We start from the raw sequence: 14,018 nt of genomic DNA, 5'->3' as shown, positions 1-14,018 counted from the left end.
CGCCAATTCCCCGAGCATTAAGCTTAGAAACTGAAATTCGTCATTCCGAACTCATAGATCGGCAAATTCCGCTTCAAAATAAGGTAATTTATCTCGAACTTAGTTTGATTTTCTTCGATTTGAACTCTTTCCCCCTCTTTTTCGACTTTTTTCTTTAAAAAATCAACAATGGTGAGAGGAGTTAGAGGTAGGGCCCGTGCTCCAAGAAGGGCAAGGCAGCTTCCCGACCCTAGGAACGAGACGGGAACATGGAATGGAGAGAGAATGGGACCTGACCCTGCTGAGGGGATTAGGGCGGTCCCAATATCATCGGCACCTCCCGAAGGATCGGAGGGGCCCAGCGTTTCTGGTCGGGACGAAGGAGTTCCCGCCAGTCTCTGGCCTGTTCTCCCTGGGTATCAGGAGTGGGAGGACCCCGAGGTTGCCTTGGCCATGATAAAGAATACCCCTTACTCTTGGTGGGTAAAGCGCGCCGAAACGTGTCGGTTTGCTGAGCAAATTGAGTTGCATTACGGCATTATGGAAGCTGATGGGTATTGGTGCCGAATGCCTGTCGCATCGGACAGGATTCATCGCCCACCCCCGGGGTATGTGGGGGTGTACACTAGACAGCTCCAGTATGGGCTGAGGTTCCCATTGGACTTATTCGTCCGAGACTTGCTGATACATTACAAGGTCTCTTTGTGTCAGCTAACTCATGTCAGCATCCGAAGGGTGATGACATACCTCTGGGTCTGCAAGTTCATGAGATATAACCCCAACTTGCACTGTTTTAAGAAGATCCACAAGCTAGTGTCGAACATCCAGAGTGGACATGGGGACCACGGTCCTGGGTGGTTTAGGATCGAGTCTCGGCCAGGACATCTGACAATGTGGCCGAATGACTCTTCGGACAAAGAGTGGAGAGGCCAATGGATTTGGGTTAGGGCACCCACAGATCCTGACCATCCTCACGTCTTCAGCGCGCCGAGATACCTCTCCAACCCTGACCCAGAAATGCTCAGCCTGGGTCCCTTAGAGAACGGTGGCCGAGGTGATTGTAACCTTGAGTAGGCCAACATTTTTGGGAAGGCTGAGAACCCAGCTGGGAGAGGTCGTCTGAAGACCATTCCAGCAACTTGGCTCCCTGATAACCACTACATCTTTCAGGAGCACATGCTTGCTGCTGTCGGCCTCAGCCGAAAGTTCAGAGATGGTAATCTATTTCGGCTGAGGCTGAAGCCCTTTATTTTTATTTTTTCGCTTTTGCACTTAAACTTTATTCGCCACTTTGATGTTGCTGAACTAACTCGTGTTTATTTTCTTTGTTCAGTGCTGAACGAGGTCACTGCCAAGGTTGACTACAATCGCCTCGGCGTTGACCAAGCAAGGACCATCTTGGACCAAGCCCCTTCTATTACTCCGTCCAAAGATCGCCCTGTCCATCTGAGCTATACCCACTCCCAAATTGAGTCTTCAGACCACTATCTGCGGCAGAAACCTTGGTGGAAGAAGAGAGATCCTTGGAGTCAGCTCCTGGACGAAGAACTTGAAGCTGCTCGTACTGCCGAAGAGGTTGCACGAGCTGTTGAAGCTTTGGAAGGAGGAGAAGGGTCCTCCAGAGCTGCTGAAGAAGAAGACGAGGCTTTGCTGGAGACCTCGGTGAGTTACACTTAACTTTTTAGCTTTGAAATTTCTTTTCTTCTTTTTTTTTTTACTCACATTCTTCTTGCCCCCCCTGTTTTTTGCAATCTGAATGGAGCAAAAAACAGAGAGAAGGAAAAGCTCCTGTTCGTCCCGAAGATCAAATCCGGGAAGACTCCGAAGAGTCGGATATGGACGAACAGCCTCTTCGGAAAAGGAGGAGACGGATGGCCATCATCGGCCCTCACGACTTCCAAACAGGGCCGAGGTCAATCGGCGTCAGCATCAGGGAGCCCGAGGAAGGCGGCGAATTGCCAAGGGTTCCCCCACCACCACCACAATCTCCGCCGAAGACCCCCTCCCCACCTCCCGAGATGGAGGTGGACCAGAAGACTCCCGATCCCAAGGGAGGGGTCCCAGCTGAGGGGATTGTAGATAGTGCCGAAGGGCACAATGCTGAAAGTGCTGAGAAGCCCGCTGCTGAGGGTTTCTCAGCTGATATTGCTAAGGAGGTTGAGGCTTTCGTCCTCAACCCCGAAGAGGAAGCAGAGGTCATCATCATCGAATCTGCTGAGAAGGAAGAGAAGACTGCTGAAGAAGAAGAAGCTGAACCTCAAAGGGTTCAGGAAGCTCCTGAGTCTTCCTTCCCCTCCTTCCAGACGCTGCACTCTGGAGAGATGGGGTTCTCGGCCTCCCGAATTCCAATTCCAAATCATATCTAGGACATCATATGGGGCCAGAACCGAGAAGGTGCAGAAGCCTACTTCGGCAATTTTGCTGGAATGTCCGAAGTAGACAGGGCAAGGGCCTGGTCGCTGAAGGCCACTGCTGGGATGGGTGAATCCAGCAAATCTGTCCCAGACCCTGTAAGGACGAATCAACTGCTGACGATGCAGGTAAATCCTTACACTTGCTTCTATTTTTCTATTCAGCTCTTCAGCTCAAAGTTATTGTGTTTTTTTTTTTTTAACTGAGTTGTGCCTCTGCTTTCAGTTTGTGCACAATCAGACTCTCACTGTAGAGCTGATAGACACCCTACAAGATAGGGTGGACGATGCTGAGCACGCCAAGAAGGTGGCTCTTGAAGAGCTGAAGCTTGCTCAGCTGAAGCAGGCAGCAACTGAAGAAAAGCAGAAGGAGGGAGAGGAATACGAAAAGAAAGCTGCTGAAGCCCTCCAGACCTTCTGCGCTGCTATGGAGAAGGAGGTTTTCCCCTCGCTAATAGAAGGGGGAGAACTTTCTCCGAGAGCACATGGGAGTGGACGTTACCAAATTCAAGGCTGTCATTGAAAGCCGAATCAGGGATGGAGCTACTGCACAGGCTGAGGTGCAACAGAAATTGGAAGCTTTAGAAGCCAGTAGGATGGCTGCTGAAGAACAGCTCCAAGCCCAAAACGTCCAACTCTCAGAGGCTGCTGCTGCTGCCGAAGCTGAAAGAGCCAAGCTTCAAGAGGCTGAGGATCAGCTAAGGGTCAAAAGTGACGAGCTGACCCAATTGAAGACTGAAGCTTCAGAGGTTCAGCAAGAGCTGAACAAGCAGAAGGGTGCCTCTTCCAAGCTCACTGAAGAGCTAAATCAATCCAAGAAAAGCTTGGAGGAGGTACAGAAGAAGCTAGCAGATGCTAAAGCCCTGCTCAAGACCCGCATTTATACTCAAGAAGAGTATGAGATGGGATTCAAGAACGGGTTCAGAGTATGCCGAAGACTTTGTCTCCATGCTGAGCCGAATCTGGACTGGTCCCAATGTGCTGAGTGGGCCCATGATCCAGAAGATCCCCATATGAAGTTCCCTACTCAAGCCGAAGCTGAGATTCTTGCAGCTGAAGAAGCTGAGGAAGAAGAAGAAAGGAGGGAACTCGAAGCTGAACAGCCAGAGAGGGAAGCTCAGCAGGGTGCACGGCCTGCTTCATCTGCTGCTGGAGCTGAAGCCAGCATTGCTGATCAGTCTGATCCTCGGGCTGAAGCATAGGAACTCGGGCAGTCGTCTTCAGAATCTTGCGGTTCATCATGCGCTCAACTTTAGACTTGCCGCTTCTGAAATTTTTTTGCCTTGTTTTTTGCTTCAGCTTGCCTTGATGTACAAACTGCTTTATTTGTTTTTGTATTGGACTTCGGCAGCTGTATTTTCCGCTTGTGGGCGGCTGCCGATATTTCATTATGCCTTAGACAATTCTGAATTCTGTAGCTCATTTTCTGAGCCTCTATCTTTTAAATCTAATGCATTTCTTCCATTGCTTTGTCTTTTTCTCTTTGAATGCTTTGCTGTTTCTAACTTAGAAAAAATTTTAATCTTCTTCGAAAATCCGCAAAAATTTTCTAAGTACAAAGCTTCAGCTTGGAGAGTCCTGCTGAAGGTAGGCTTGCACTGATAATGCTTCTTGCCCCCCTTCAGTAATCTGAAGGCCCAAGGCTTTGGATTACTGAGACAGGCTACTCTGATTTTCAGACAAGTTCTGAATAAAAAATTTTTAACAGTTGTTACTTTCAATTTTCTGCCTATCTTTAGAATGGATATCTGAAACACAAGGCCAACTGAAGGCAATGTTTCAGATAATGGCTTTCTGGGATACAAGGCTCAGCTAAGGCAATATCCCAGATTTGTCCATGGACTCATGTCTTTGAAGAACAAGTCTTACTGAAGCTTAGCTTCAGCTGAAAGACCAGAGTTCTTTTAAAAAGACGAGTTTGTCAGCAATCTGAAACCCAGTTACCCCAAAGGCGAAGGTTCCAGACGAGGCTGAATGAAAACCCCTAAAGAGTAGATAGACTTAAAGAAAATTTTGAAAGAATAGAAAACTGTAAAATTTATAGAAATGGTGGCTCTAAGGCCTTTCATTAGTAACTCAAGATGTACTTACAAAGATTGTTCTGCCCCGAAGGGTTTACACATGGTATTTCTTAAGTACATCAGCGTTCCAGTGATTTTTCAGCTCAGTTCCATCTAACTGACGAAGTCTGTATGTCCCTGGCTGAAGCTCATCATAAATTTCGTAGGGTCCCTCTCATGCAGCTGAGAGTTTCCCATGGATTTGGCCTTTCTGAACTGCAGCAGCATTCCGAAGGACAAGGTCTCCAATTTTGAGAGGCCTTGCATGGACCCTTCGGTTGTAAAACTTGCTGATTCTCTGCTTGTAGGCAGCCATTCTATCTCGGGCTGAGTCTCTTACTTCATCAAGGAAGTCGAGGGATTCCTTCATAAGTTGCTCGTTCTCAGCTGTGAAGTGGTGCACTCTTAAACTTTCAGAACCGATTTCCACTGGAAGAACGGCTTCGGCACCATACACCAGCTCAAAAGGTGAATAGCCCGTTGCCTCTTTTTCAGTTGTCCGAAGTGACCAGAGGGTTCCTGGGAGTTCCTCTATCCACTTGGACTTTTGGTCTTCAACCCTTTTCTTCAAGGCGTTGAGGATTTGTTTATTTGCAGCTTCGGCTTGGCCATTACTTTGTGGATGACACACTGCTGAATATGCCAGTTTGATGCCGAATCGATCCGTGTACCGCCTCAGCGGTAGATTATCAAATTGCCTTCCATGATCAAAGACAAAAACCCTCGGAATACCAAAGCGAGTAATAATATTCTGCCAGATAAATTTCCTGACAGTTTGCTCTGTGATATTCGAGGCTGCTTCAGCCTCAATCCATTTGCTAAAATAGTCGATGCCGACTATTAACCATCTTTTTTGGTAAGGTGCATCTGGGAAGGGTCCCAAAATATCCATCCCCCACTGGGCAAATGGAAGCGGATTAAGGATCGGCTGAAGGTCTCTAGCTGGCTGATGGATGACTGGTGCGAATTTTTGACATTTCTTGCACTTTCTGACCAGCTCCTTAGCGTCTGAGATCATGGTGGGCCAGTAATATCCGGCCCTCAATGCCTTATGGGCTAGGGTCCTTCCCCCGATGTGGTTCCCACAGATGCCGAGGCGAATCTCTCGCAGAATGTAATCCGCATCTGTTGGTCCCACGCATTTCAGCAATGGGGCTGAGAAGGATTTTTTCAGAAGCTCTCCTCTGAAGACGATGAACCTTGAGCTAGTTCTTTTCAGCTTGGAGGCCAAAATTTTGTCTTCGGGGATTTCTCCCTGAAGCTTGAAAGCTAGGATGGGGTCCATCCAGCTGGGCTCTGGGTCGGCGCAGCACACTTCAAGTGCTTCGTCGACACTTCTTTCTCGGCGCACTTCCACGTATACAGATCTGTTCAGCTCAGTGAGAGTTGAACTGGCAAGTTTGGAAAGTGCGTCGGCTTGTGCATTCTGACCCCTAGGGATCAGCTGTATTTCAAAAGTTCTCAGCTTGGCAATAACTGACTTGATCTTGGCAAGATAAGCTATCATGGAGGGCTCTTTGGCCTCGTAGCTGCCACCGATCTGATATGCCACTAGCTGAGAGTCCGTTTTGAGACAGACATGCTCGGCTTCCAGAGAGATGCACAATTCTAGGCCTGCAATTGCTGCCTCGTACCGAGCTTCGTTATTCGAAGCCTTGAAAGAAAATTTTAGTGCATACTCAAAGGATTTGCCTTCGGGAGAGGTTATCACTACCCCTGCCCCCGAACCATTTACGGTGGAGGATCCATCCGTAAATACGGTCCAGATTTTCTTTTCATCGTCTAGCGTCTCTTGGTACGAGCATTCGGCCAAGAAGTCCGCTAGAGCCTGAGCCTTGATGGCTGCTCTCGGCTGGTAGCTGATGCTGAACTCAGTGAGCTCGAAAGCCCACTTGGCCAGCCTACCGGATTTTTCCACTTTGCCGAGAACTTTTTCCAGCGGCTGATCAGTGAAAACCACTATCTGATGGCAATCAAAATAGGGCCTCAACTTCCGAGCAGCTACCACTACTGCAAAGGCAATTTTCTCAAGTAGAGGGTAGCGAGTCTCGGCATCCGTCAGAGTGTGGCTGACGAAGTAGATCGGTTGCTGAACTTTATTTTCTTCCCTCAGCAGCACTGCACTGATGGTAGCTGGGCTAACAGCCACGTACAGATACAAAGTTTCTCCCTCCACTGGGCTAGCCAGAGTTGGAAGTTGAGCCAAGTGCTCCCGAAGCTGCTTGAAGGCTCCTCTTTGCTCTTCTTCCCAAATGAGCTCTTTTGTTTTTGGAAGTTTCAGGGCTTTGAAGAAGGGTAACCCCTTATCCGAAGCTCTTGAAATGAACCTCGAGAGGGCTGCCATTCTTCCGGTGAGCCGCTGAACGTCCCTTTTTGTTTTCGGCTCAGGAAGATCTAGAGCTGCTTTGACTTTGGAGGGATTGGCTCAATCCCCCTCTTGCTAACCATGAATCCAAGGAATTTCCTTGACTTCACGCCGAAGACACACTTCTTCGGATTCAGCTTCATTTGATGTTTTCTTAAGGTGGCGAAGGTTTCAGCCAGGTCCTTAACATGGTCTTCAGATTTCTTGCTTTTGACGATTGAATCGTCAACATAGACTTCCATGTTTCGGCCTTTTTGATCGGCAAAAACCTGATCCACCAGCCTTTGATATGTTGCCCCCGCATTTTTCAATCCGAAGGGCATCATTTTGTAATTGTACACCCCGGCGTTCATGACGAATGCCGTCTTTGCTCGGTCGTCGGGGTGCATGAAGATCTGATGATACCCTGAGAATGCGTCCATGAAACTAAGCAAGGCGTGGCCTCTCGTCGAGTCGACTAGCTGATCGATTCTCGGCAAGGGATAGAAATCCTTCGGACAAGCCTTATTTAGGTCCGTGAAGTCAACGCACATTCTTCAGGTACCATTGGCCTTCTGAACCATCACCACATTTGCCAGCCATTCTGGATACTGACAAGGCTCGATGAAACCTGCGTCCAGCAATTTTTTGACCTCGGCTGCGATGTCTCGGTTCTTATTTGCGGAGTAATTCCTCTTCTTTTGCTTAACTGGCCGACACGTTGGGTCGACGTTAAGCTTATGGGAGATGAGGTCTGGACTTATCCCAGGCATATCAGCTGCCGAGAAAGCAAACACATCTCTGTTGTCCCGAAGGAGTTGAATAAGTTCGCAACGGGTGTTCGGATCAAGGTCCATCCCGATTGTTACACATTTCTCAGCATCTCCTTCGGTCAACTCGACCGTTTCAGTCTGCTGGTCCATGTCCATTGCTGATGGACTGGACTCTTCACAATCTGGCCTGCTGTCTATATCAGCAGGCGTCCCAGACTTCTTTTTCTTCGGCTGGCTCCCTGAGTCTTTCGGCTCAGATGAAGAGCTTGCCTTCTCTTTTTCTGACCCTTTTTCTTTGGGTACAGAACCTTGCGCCGAAGCACTTAGGCCTTTCGGCTTCTTCGTGCTCGGCTCTTTTTCTTTTTCTTTCTCCTCCTCATCCTCATCATCGTCCTCTGGGCGACTAGTGGATGGCTTGAGGTAGTTGCACCTTCGGGCTTCCTTTTGGCTGCCCTGGATCCTTTCGGGGAAGCCGCCGTCTGAAACGTATATCATCAGCTGGTGATAAGTTGAGACAACCCCTTGGATCTCGTGAATTATGGGTCTCCCCAAAATCACGTTGTACACTGAAGGAGCATCAATGACCAAAAATTCGGTCATGACATTCCTAGCTGCTTCGTCGCAGCCGATGGTGACAGGAAGTAGAACCTTCCCATCAGGATAAGTTGAAGCCCCATTGAATCCGGATACTGGGTAGGATACCGGCGTGAGGTGCTTGGGCTTCAGCTTGATTTGATTGTAGGCCTTTCGGAACAAAATATTTGCCCCGCTACCACCGTCAATTAAGACTTTGCTGACGTCGTGGTTGGCCACCGTGGCGATGATCACCAACGGGTCCTCGTGAGGGTACGTCACCCCCCCGGCAGTCAGCAGCTGTGAACATCATGTTCGGCACCGGTGACTGGGGTGGCTGTATATCAGCATGATGCACCTGATGGGTCAGAGCCCTGAGGTGACGTTTGTGCTCCCTCCGAGAGCATGCTCCTCCCGAGATAACATGGATTGGAGGGAATTTTCCTTCCGCAGTTTTGCTGTTCTTTAGGGGGAAGTCAATTTCTTGCCGAGAGTCTTTCTCAAGCTTCTCGGCTTCTTTTTTCTCGCGGTGATCCGCGATATATTTTTTCAAGTACCCTTTCCGGACCATATCCTCGATTTGGTCCCTCAGCTGGATACATTCTTCAGTGTTGTGTCCCGGTGATTCATGAAACTCACACCACTGATTTTTATTCTTGCGCTGATACCACTCTGGGAGCGGTCTCGGCTTTCTGTAACTCTGCTCCTCCTTCGTCACAATGTAGATCTTAGCGCGCGGAAGAGAGAGCGGAGTGTAAGACTAGTATCTGCCCGCGAAAGGAGCAGATTTTTCCTTCTTCGACTCGTTGGCCGAAGATTGTTCCGAGGCTTTCGCCTTTCCCTTTGCCTTCTGGCCTTGGCCTTCAGACAAGGGTGCTTGTTTTTGTTTCCCTCCCCCAGATTGAGGTTGGGTTTTTGCTTTGTTCCACTCCTCAGCTCGGATGAACTTATCCGAGGCATTCAATGCCTCCTCCAAGGTCTGAGGTGAATTCATGACCATGAAGTCGGAGAACGGCCCAGTTCTAATACCGTGCTGAAGGGCAAAAACTGCCAGCCCTTGATCCAGCTGAGAAATGCTGGATGACTCGTTGCTGAAGCGAGTCAGATAATCTCGGAGGCTCTCGACCTCACCTTGCTGCAGGCCCATGAGCTCTGCGGTAGTCTTCTCTCGACGATTTGCCGTGGAAAACTTGCTCTTGAACTTGGAGGACAGATCGTCCCACCCAGTAATTGAGCCTTCTTTAACTCCCTTGGAGATCCACGCTTGCGCGACCCCCTTGAGAGTGGTTGGAAAATATTTGCACCAAGTTGCTTCGGACCTGGGGCAGAGATGCATATGAGCCTCGTACGAGGCAATATGGTCCTTCGGATCCGAAGTTCCATCATAAGTAATGTGCGACGGGATTTTGACCGTCGGCACATGGGACTCCAATATCCATTGCTCGAATGGAGAACTGGAGGGCAGCATCACGGCTTTGCCCTTATTCCCAGCCGAAGGGACCGCGCTCCGCCCTCTCAGAGAGGTAGAAGTGGTTTTCGTCCCGGGCTGGGAGGTCTGGGCCTCGGCTGCAGGGTAGGAGAGGCGACTATGCACGCTCCGTTCTCTATCGCCGAGCCGGTCGTGGACACTTCGGCGAGCAGTTTCTGGCCGAGAGGCAGAACTGCTGCTTTTATGGGTTCGGCTCGTGGTGAGCTGAGTGGAGGAATCCCTGAAGAAGTGAGAGTTCCTATTTTTCTCTCTCTCGGTTCTCCAAGTATCCTCTTCCCATTCGCCAAGCTCCTTGAAGGAGGAGAGTTTCCCCCCCTCCTGGCCGATGTTCCTCCGCTGATTTCTGGTTTGCGGAGGGGTTCGGTCGCGTGGAGGTGGCATGTTTTGGGCCTTCATGGCTTCCATGAGGACCGCTAGGGCTCTCACTACCTCCTCCGAGTTGGGCCCCGTCAAGGGTGTCCTCGGCTGAGAGCGAGAGTTGGTGTGAATGCTCCGGGATTGGCTCCGAGCATGAGATTGAGTCCTTTGACCGGATCAGTCGTCCCCATTTGACCGAGGCGGGCTCGGCGGATGATTGGACTGGATGATAGGAGATTCGGATCTCTCCCTAGGCTCCTCACGAGAGTCGGGTCCCGCGGAGGGGCTCCTATCCCGAGGAGGAGACAAACTAGAAGTGGGGCGTTCCGAGGGACCCCCTCCTAGTGACTTTCGGCGCTTTCTCAGAGGAGAAGCACCGTCGTTTTTGTTCCTGCGATTCTTAGCCATTGGAACTAAGATTGATGTGGAACAATTGAAATTGGCTTAAAGATTTTTTGAAAGTCTTCCCCACAGACGGCGCCAAATTGTTTCGGGTAGAAACAATGGGACCTTGCCGAAGGTCCAATAAGGTGGTGAAGACTGGGCTCGGTCCAAGTGATGATGGACCGAGGATTTCCTGCACAGCAAACACACGTAAACTAGCCTCGGGGGTGTTGCCGAGGAAGGCCCCTCCGATGCTAAAGTTAGTACAATGTGTAGAGAGAGAAAGCTATGCAAGAGAATTAATTGCTTGAGGCTTTGTGTGTATGTATGTGAATCCATGTACAAATGTAATATTGATGGCTTTTATACCTTTGCACATATGGGAGGAATGGGCTTTGGCCCAATTGACTTGCCTTGTGGACTGATCCTGACTTTAGCATTATTTGGAGAGTTGAACCTTGACCTTGGGCTTATAATTGGATCATTTAGTGACTAGGCCCAATTGGACTAAATTGGACCCAAACAGTAGGATTTAAGAGGAGGGTTATCGAAATGAGGGAGGGTTACTTATATCGTCTTAGGTGTTTATATTAATTAAGTTGACGGATGATTATTCCTTTCATCTGAATAATGTAATTGTCATATTGTTAAGACTTTATATTTATACACATCACATAGTTTGGATTAAAGGACTCTTTGGTATAATACGTTTTCAACAAATTGATTATCACTTGATCATACAATACATATACATGGATTGATTACCATCTTCTTAGCAAAATAAAAGAAGGTGATAAAGAGAATCAAACCCTACCAAATAGGTGAAAGGTAAGAAAGATGTCAATGTATCATTTGGACCCCCCAACACGACCACCATCTAGCTTATAACATCAAAACGTTAAAGAGAAGGCTCTAAATTTCTGATAATTGTGGGTTGCTTTGGAGAATATCTGAAGTGTCAAATGCACCAACTAATGACCGAAAGCTGTACTCATTTAGTCATTTGTGAAATTGTGACAATGCGGAACTTGCTGATATAATTGTCGTACAAAACCAATTTCTTTGCTAGCTAATTAAATTAAAATAATGACTAATGAGCTAGATAATAGCTAATCATCTCGCATGCACCAAGTTATTTAACAAGTATCCAATTCAATTCATTTCAAGCTTATATTGCCGTATTAATAACCTTACAATTATTATTATCTCCTACAGAAATTAAGGAAATAAAATACGCGTATGAATATATGATAGATATTAAACTAGAAAAAAGAAACTGGAACTCAACACCTAAAAAGCATAAAATGACTCCTCGTCTTTAATTACAAATTAATTCACCTATTAGGAACAAAAGGCTCAACTTAACTATTAAAATCCTAAAGCAACATACTTTAAATCTCACTTTTTTTCTGCTAAGTGGTAAATGACACAAAAAACAACTTGTCCATGATTTGAATGGTACGTAGAATAATGATTTATTGCATAATCAAATCTCCAATTTGAGTACATAACATGACATAGCATACGAGAAAATATCAACATAACACAAAATCCCATAGCATATTATAAAATCATTTTATAAACTAAGAATTAATTTTTTGTCTTGACCATGAATTAAATGATTAGCACCGATTCTTTTTTTACTCATGTCACGTACGGCGTGTGACGCCCCACTATTTCCACGCCTTCACCATTACTAATAATTACCCTATTTTTTCATATGCATATATATATATATATATATAAATAATAAATAAATAAATAACCCCACTTTTGCAAATACATTTGGAGTGTTATGAATCTTATGATGTCCTTCAAATATAGTTTAAAAAAAGGAAATTGTGAGAAGTCAAAACTACCCATGCTATATAAATGTATACATGGTCAAAGAAAGGGCAAAATTGTCATTTTAATTAGGAGTTTTTAAAAATGGAGGTAGTAATAGTAATACTAACGTGGTGAATTATCTAAATTTACATGCTTTAATGGCATTGCGAGTACACGATTACACGAATGACGAATTCCCAATATTGTAACGTACTAGTGGTTGCAAATGAAGTATGAATCCACTCTTTGTTCGTATCTTGTATGTGATGTCATGAAAATTGAAGCAAATTATAGCATATCTTTACTTTGTACCCTTTAAGGATATTTGTTGGTTCTAGGTTGCTAAGTTTAGTTGAGAATATTCTACTTGTAGATAGTAATGACAATAGATATTTCTAACTATGGCCATCTAAACTTGTGGTTGTATTTGCCATGTTATGGTACAATTTTAATTTTTACCGTAGAATCATAGAGTGTGATGCTTTATAATATAAGTACGAAGTAGTAAATATGCATGTGAGTATAACCAAATTTAGAAATAAAAGTGTGATCATGAGATAACAATTTATACTTGTACTTAGAGATTGGTTAAATTTAATATAAATTGTATTGGTACTATTAGTGTACTAGAGATGATAATAATAGTGGTAGATATTCGATATAAAAGATGGAGTTGCTAATATTTTTTTTTTTTTTTTTTTTTTTTTTTGACGGGGAAGTTGCTAATATTAAACTATGTTAGTTTGAGTTAGTGAGATGACAATCTAGATACGGAGTATAAAAGATGAAGAGAAGTGAAATAATTTAATTTTTAGAAGAAAAAAAAACTAAAAAAATAAAATGAATGATATTTATGAAAGATAAATAAAAGATAGAATCTTGATTCATGCCGTCGACTCTATCAAAAAAATATGAACTGCGGAGTAAATTTATATTCAATAACAATGCATGGAGTATATACTGGAATTAAATACTGATGTTGGTGAGATGGAATCAAGCAAAGAATCCAATAAAATTGAAGTAAAAAACAATAGTTGTAGTTTATGTCATCTCAAATTCTCAATAATTCATTGAAGCAAAGATGTGATATGATTCACCTGCTGACCTGCATCTGCATGGATCTTTAATTAAATACTGTAGTGTTTTCTTACTCGGCCCATACTTTGCCAGCAACACATTATTGACTTTCAAATTCTGACAGTTATTTGTAGACAATTAGACATATCGTCGGTTTGACTTGATCTTAGTGTAGACATTAAACTTCCCCTTATTAGCATTTTGACTAATTAAATGCGTAACAAGGTGACATGTTAAAATAATGTACTTTAATTAAGGATGTTGATAATTAGGTAGCTTTTCTGTGATTTGTAGCAAAACATACACTAATACGAAGTAGATATTTTGTTGTGTCATTTTATCTAGTTGAAACTAGATGGAAGCATTGCAGCGAGTATTTTATTCTAGAAAAAAATGAGGTTAATCTTGCTAATCAGAATGAATGGTCAAAAGTTAATCTTGCTAACTTATGTACTTAATAAGATTTCAATTAGCTTCATTTATTTTACTTTATACTGCATATATCTTTTTCAAAATTTGTCAATTAAAACATCTACCGTTGATCTTAAGTCGTATACACATATCAATAATTTACCTTTGATCTTAAGTCGTATACATACACATATCAATAATTTATTACAAGATAAAGATTGAGAGCAATTTGCAGTGTACTCGTCTTCATCCAAGCATGCAAGACATTCCCTTAAAGCAAAGTTTCTTAGCTCGATCATTTTCTTATGGACCACTAGTAGGAAACTCACCAAG

Source organism: Chenopodium album, chromosome 19 (assembly GCF_948465745.1).
Source record: "Chenopodium album chromosome 19, dcCheAlbu1.1, whole genome shotgun sequence".
NCBI classification, from domain to species: domain Eukaryota; kingdom Viridiplantae; phylum Streptophyta; class Magnoliopsida; order Caryophyllales; family Amaranthaceae; genus Chenopodium; species Chenopodium album.
Note: the sequence above shows the minus strand (reverse complement) of the source record.